Source organism: Nicotiana tabacum, chromosome 5, assembly GCF_000715075.1.
Source record: "Nicotiana tabacum cultivar K326 chromosome 5, ASM71507v2, whole genome shotgun sequence".
NCBI lineage: Eukaryota > Viridiplantae > Streptophyta > Magnoliopsida > Solanales > Solanaceae > Nicotiana > Nicotiana tabacum.
The window spans coordinates 128593513-128600549 of record NC_134084.1 but is presented as its reverse complement, the minus strand read 5'-3'; positions in this window follow the sequence as shown (position 1 = coordinate 128600549).

Sequence of the window (7037 nt, the reverse complement as noted above, 5' to 3'; positions counted from 1 at the left end):
CAAACTTACTAGCAACCAATGGAGTAACATATGATAAGGTGGAACCTGGGTCAATTAGTGCATATACATCATATGAGGAGACTAATAATATACCTATAACAACATCACGCGATAAATCCTGATCCTGTCGTCCTGCCAATGCATAAATACGGTTCTAAGGACAGCTCGAGCTAGATGCTCTGCCTCTACCTCCACCACGACTCATTGGTGCTTGTGAACCTTGCCCAGGGGGGCATACTGATGATGGAGAACTAGCTACAGATCCCGCTGGCTGAGCTATGCTTGTATCACCTCTCGTCGAACAATCCCTCATAACGTGGCCTTAAACAGCCAATCCCATACGGCACTGCCCGTCATGCTGCTTACCACACTGAACACAAGGGCGGCCTCATCTAACTTGAATCACCCCTATACTGAGAACTTGAGGCCATGGAATGCTGACCAGGCCCTGAATATATGGAACGATCAAATCTCTCACCGCTAAACTGAGGGGTTGCGCTAATCAATGGCTGGGCTGGATACCTCGAGTACTGTTGTCTCTGACCACCTCAAAACTCACCAGAAGGACTCGAAGACCTTACTCTCTTATTTTGGCCCCTATCATGCTCACGATCGGCCTTCTGTTTCTTCTTACGCTCTTCTACACCCTGAGCGTATGCCTGAATACAAGAAATATCCATGTTTGGATGAAGTGAGACCGACATACAATCGTTAAGCAAGTGCGGCTCTAACCCCATCACGAACCGGTGAACCCAATCCTCCATCTTAGATACAATAGTGGGAGTATACCTAGCCAACGAATCAAACTAAAGACTGTACTCCTGAACACTCATGTTACCCTGTCGAAGGGTCAAAAACCTATCACCTCTGGTCCGCTTAAGCTCTGGAGGCTGGTAATGACGAAAAAAAGCTTATGTAAACTCATACCATACTGCTGGAGGGGCATTCTCACCTCTAAACAACTTCCAAGACTCGTACCAATTAACTACAACATCCCGAAGTCTATAGGAAGCTAGCTCAACTGACTCAGTCGTAGTGGCCTTTATCACCCTCAAAGTCCTCTGCATTCTATCGATAAATACCTGAGGGTCTTTGTTTGGATCTACCTAGTGAATACCGGAGGGTCCAAATTAATGAAATCATGAACCCTCACACTGACGAACCTATCTGCATGACCAATACCTACTTCCTGACGCCGAGCCTATGCGGCTACTAATCGAGTTAATAGCTAAATAACATCTCTCATCTCCTGACCCGGTGCATCTGGCTGAGGAGCTGGACGTACAGGGGCGGGCGCTGGAGCTGGTGCCCTTTGAAACTCTTCTGGAAAGGGCAGGGTATGTTAAGTCTGAGATGGAATCTCACAATGAGACTCTCCCCAAGCCTAGCAACTTGTGGCGCTCGACTAGTAGTCACACCAGCCATGGACTTTCCCTTATAGGTGGCTGTAGTCTTCAGAGGCATCACTGAAAACGTAAATATATTGTTAGGAACATGAATTCCTATATTGCACGATCTAAGATAAAAAGAGAGGATAACATCTTGTATGTCCTGTATCCTCATGTCTATAAGTGTGGTGCACAACACACCCATAAACAAGACTCTACTAGACACGATCTATAAACTACCCTAGGATACAACTGCTCTGATACGACTTTTGTCACGACCCAAACCGGTGGGCCTCGACAGGTTCCTGAGTCCTACCTTTCGAATATTCCTAAGCACATGTCTAATACATAAACCTGAATGACGTCTGCTGAATTACGAGAATAACATAAGTGAAGGAAACCTACCAAAAAGGCATATGTACATATACATGCGGAATATAGTGGGCGAGCCGACAAGGCTGCTATAGACAACTATATACCCAAAACTGAAAGCCGACAATTCCACATACTATCCAACTATACATAACTGTCTACAGACCTATAATAGAAGTACAACTATACAAACACGGGACTGAGCCACATCATACCCATATATATATACAAGCATGTCGTACCAAAATCAAAACAGCTCTAGATCAAGTGGAGCACGCCAACTCTCCCTTATCAAGGATCCTAAGAAGGGGGACCGTCAGCTTGCCTACCTGCACTTGCGGGCATGAAACACAGGCCTCAAGGAATAGGGCATCAGTACGAATAATGTACTGAGTATGTAAGGCATTAAAACCAGTACATAAAAGACAGGGATGAAACATGGAATAAAGGAATCCGCCTTTAAGTCTGAATAACTTTGTAAATTCTGAAACATTTATAATGTCATGCACGTGCATATAAATATCATTTCATGCATAGGTATAGGTGCACATAACATCATAAAGCCACTGAGGGCATCCCATCATATCATCTCAGCCACTGTGGGCAACATCATCAATATATACCAACTGATCAGGTGGTGGTGCGTATATAACACCGTAACTTTTCCCATATATATATATATATATATATATATATATATATATATATATATATATATATATATACGCGTATATAACACCATCTGGTCGTACGTGTATAAATAAATGAAATACATGAAAATATGTTAATAATCTCAATATTCCTCTCGGATAAACCTTATCAACTGTGTATTATTCTAAGAACCATGAACAAAAGATATAATAATATGTCACATGGGAAATCAAGAACATAGAAACCCCTAGTACTTCTATGAATAGAGTCGTTTATGAAAACTGTGTGTTTGCTCATTTCTTCGGTATAATTTGGATCATGCCAAAAAAAAAAGATAACCTTAACATACCTGGAGTAGGAAAAAATCCGTATGATATTCTTGGAAAAGGTAGCATCGTACTCCCTTAGAATCACAAAATCTTACGTTGCTAATGTGTAAATAATTCTCGTTGGAATTGGTGAAACTTGTAGGAATCACGCTGCTTAATGTTTTTGTGGGAATTGTAGGAAATTGGAATGAATTTTGTAAGATGTCACATACTAATTTTGCAAGAGCTTCACGTCAGATTTGTTTTGAAAATGTTAGGAGGGGAAATTGGTTTTTTGCTCAAAATTCTAGAATAAGGTGTCTTGACATCATTATATTATGTTGCCACCTAATCTAATGTGACCATGAGTCATTTATTTGTTAGCGGCTTGCTTCCACATGGGGGTGGGTGGGGTGGTTTTTAATCTTTATCTACTTATTAGGTAATTAGACAATGTTTTGTTAACCCGTAATTAACCAATTACTCGCATAATTAAGAATTATCTCAAATTACTTAAAATTCTAATCATTTTAAATACACTTTATACATCTTACTATCACGGTCATATTGTACCTTGTATGGTGCTAGTCCATAAATATCAGGTATTATCGCTCAGCCCGTATTTAATCTCAAATCTACAACCTCAACAAAACTTATTTTCTTTTATTTGCTTACCTTCTTCCTTCACGAATTTACTCAACACGTGTTTGAAATAGCCTAATGCTTATAATCTCAAGAAATTTTCATCCCCGAGTCTACGTCAATTTACTAAAGATGGAACTTTAACGTACAAAAATACGAGATGTAACACTGCACGCCACAACAATATAATGCTTGGGCTGAAGGAGACCCTCCAGAGTCTGCACACACTCTCAGTGAGCACAGTCGACTATGTGTATATATATGGGTCGGATTGCACACCACAACAAGCCTTATGGCTATATGTATACGGATCAGGTTGCACACTGCAATGAGCCTTACGACTATATATATGTGGATCAAGTTGCATGCCACAACAAGTACGGTACAGTGCTGAGTGATTGAGTGTGCTAAGTATGGATCACGGTTAGAGAGAAATGTGAGACAGTAAGATCGAGTACTCTAAGAGTGTGAGTACATGATTCATTTTTGAGATACATGGCATTGACATGCATACATAACATACATGCATAAAGATGCATTGTTTTCTCATGCTATATGGTATCACGTTATTCATTACTTCTCACACATGTTGGTATATGAGCATAGAGAGATATTTTATACTTGCTATCTGGAAAGAAAATGAAACGTCTTATTTATTATAGAAAGGATTTTAAGAAAAATTATAGTTTTCAACTATCTCATATTTTTCGACAATTTTGGTAGAGGATTTGGGTTTTCACTAATAAACTTGAAAAGCGAAACTATTTTCGGGAATTATGAAATAGCTGAGCAGTTAAATTCTGAGTTACATCTTTTGCTATTTGCTTTACATTGTTGTGAACTGTTGTTGGTTATTGGTGTTGGACCCGACCTATGTTCCAACTCGTCTCTACTTTCAACCTAAGATTAGGTTTGTTACTTATTAAGTACATGGGGTTGGTTGTATGCATACTGCACTTCTGCACCTTGCGTGCAGATATTGGCAGCTGTTGTTGTTGTGTTCGATGGGAGCTGGATTTGAAGATGTACCGGCATCCCTGTTGTAGCTGCCTCTTGTTCATGGTAGCCTTAGATTTATAAAAAATCCATTCATGTACCTTTTAAATAGAAGATGTATTTACTTCATATCAGCTTTGCTAACTCTATTCTTAGGAGCTCATGATTTGTACTACTAGTCTTTGGGAAATGTATAAGATTCAGATAATTCCTTTTTGTTTAATTGTCTTATTAATATTATTGGAATTGGATAGTTATTTGTTGGCTTACCTAGCGGGTTGAGTTAGGTGCCATCACGACTAGTGGGTTTTGGGTTGTGATAGATTGGTATCAAAGCCCTAGGTTCATAGGTTCTACAAGTCATGAGCAAGTGTCCAGCAGAATCTTGTAGATCGATATGATGACGTCCATACCTATCTTCGAAAGGCTACATGGCATTTAGGATATACTTCCCATCTTTCTTTCCTTATCGTTCGACATTGATTTAGCTTGAAGCGAAATCCTTTGAATTCCCTCTGCACATTCGTATGTGCACATGAGCACTCGGTATCGGCTGTGCATCGATGTCTTGTGATTGTGATTCCATGGATGAAGTGCGAGATGTGATTTAGTATGCTGATGATTGGCCAGTCTGGAGGACTTGAGGCCAGGATTTGACTATAGCTTGAGCACAGAGATGTTGATTGTGTGAGCAAGTGCTTTTGGATTTATATGTCTGGTAGTGTCCCTATAAGTGGAATTTGTGGCTTGATGGCTACGTGATGAGTATGATGTGACTGCGAGATGTGTTCATATTGGTTGAATGTGACGAGAAGGGTTTGCTTGAGGTGTAGAAAGGACTATCAGGAGCTTGATTTCTGTCTTGATGTGACGCATAGTCTCGAGTTATGAGTATATTGGGAGGTCTTTCATGTTGTTCAATGTGGAACGAATTAGGTTCTTATGTCTTATTGATGAGTTCAGAATCAGGAAGATTAAGTAATTGCGTAGTAGTTGTGACTGTGGAAGGGTAGAGAAAGATGTCAGTTTGAGGCTAAACAGGTGGGTTATCTCCTGCGGGGTGTCCTGAGGTTGTGCGACCCCTATGTTGTTTTGTTGAGAGTTCTCTTTTACCAGTGAATTATATGTAGTGTAATTTGAGTTTGGATTGCTTGTGAAAGTTGGCTTGACTGTTATGGCGGTGAATGCGAGATTTGCAAATGATTTGAGACATTAGATGATTTGTGTTATGTAAACTTATCAAGGATTCATTTGAATTTCACTAAGCTATTATGGCGGTAATGGAGTATGGATATTGTAAGTTATCAAATGCTTTATTCCTTGGTTTTGAGCCTAGCGTGGGAGTCTGCTATCAATGAGTTGATTACACGGTTATGTGTTGTATTAGTTTCGGTTTAAGGTATACTTGTGGATCAGTTATGGCTTGCCAATGTTTGTTTGACGATGAATTAAGCAAGAATTTCTGGATATGGGTTGTATTACACTTTATGGGTAGATGGGAAACATTGAATGATTGAGTTTTTATTCGTGGAGGATGTAGTGTGCATGAAGTAGGAATTCACTCGGTTGCTTAAGAGTGTGGATTACTTCCTTGGGCGTTGTTGTGCTAATGGGGCACATGTCATTTGGTCCGCTTGGTTAATTTTATTGAGATATAAGTAGAGTGGAAGACTCTCGAGAATGGTTCTAATGGATTCAAGATTTATATGTAGCAATTAGGAATCTTCAGGATACGTATATGGCTAGAAACTAAGATTTACATTAGATCATGTCGGGACTTGTGGCATTCTATATCCTTATGGATTCTATATTTCAGTGTTAGGAAGGTGAAAAAACAACTTTAGATTCGCAGAAGGTCTCTTCGGAGTAGGTATCTCGATTGTGATGCTTTTGGGGTACTTAAGAGGGAATTCAGCGGCTTATGAGTCTTAGGGTGGTGTGGTTCTATGCTAGAGTTTGTGGGAAAGTTTTGGTTAAGGATAATAGTGTTCTAGCAAGGAGAAGTATCAATTTGAAGGCAATTCAGAAAAAACTGGGAGAAATTTCAGGAAGAATTGGGAAAATAGGATAGCTTGGTAGTAGGTTGGATCAACACGGTAATGGGTGTGATCGGTTCTTTGGGTGCTTGTGATGTGGTGGGTATCTACAGGTGTTTCGTGGCAATGCTCTTGGGTTTTGGCAGCTTACATGGCTTGGTTGAGTTAGAGAGATTCTGTTTTGATAGTTTAGTTATGTACAAATGGATTCCAAAGAGTTCTTAGTGGTTTCCACCACGGTTTGAGGTGTATATTTCCTACTAGCGTGAGGATCATATGGTGTATAGTGATTTTCTCATCTATGAAATCAAATGAAAGGTCCTTGGCTAATTGAGTCTGTAGTTATTTGTGACTCGGAGTGGATTATGAAGTTCTCGTATTTTTCATATGATGGCATGGTATATGCAGTGTGTTGTGTGAGATTGAGATTTGCATGAGCGAGGTCATAGATCAGTTTTGAAGAGAAGGTCATAAAATTCTCAAGCAGCATAGGCAGTTTCAGATGACTAGGTGAATGATATTACTATTGGTATTTCTTGAGTAGAGTGTATATTTAATAAGGGGCACTATATTTTGATTTATGGATACTTCATTGGTATTGCGGCATGCTCCTGGTTGAACGACTGTTGATATTCAAATTTTTC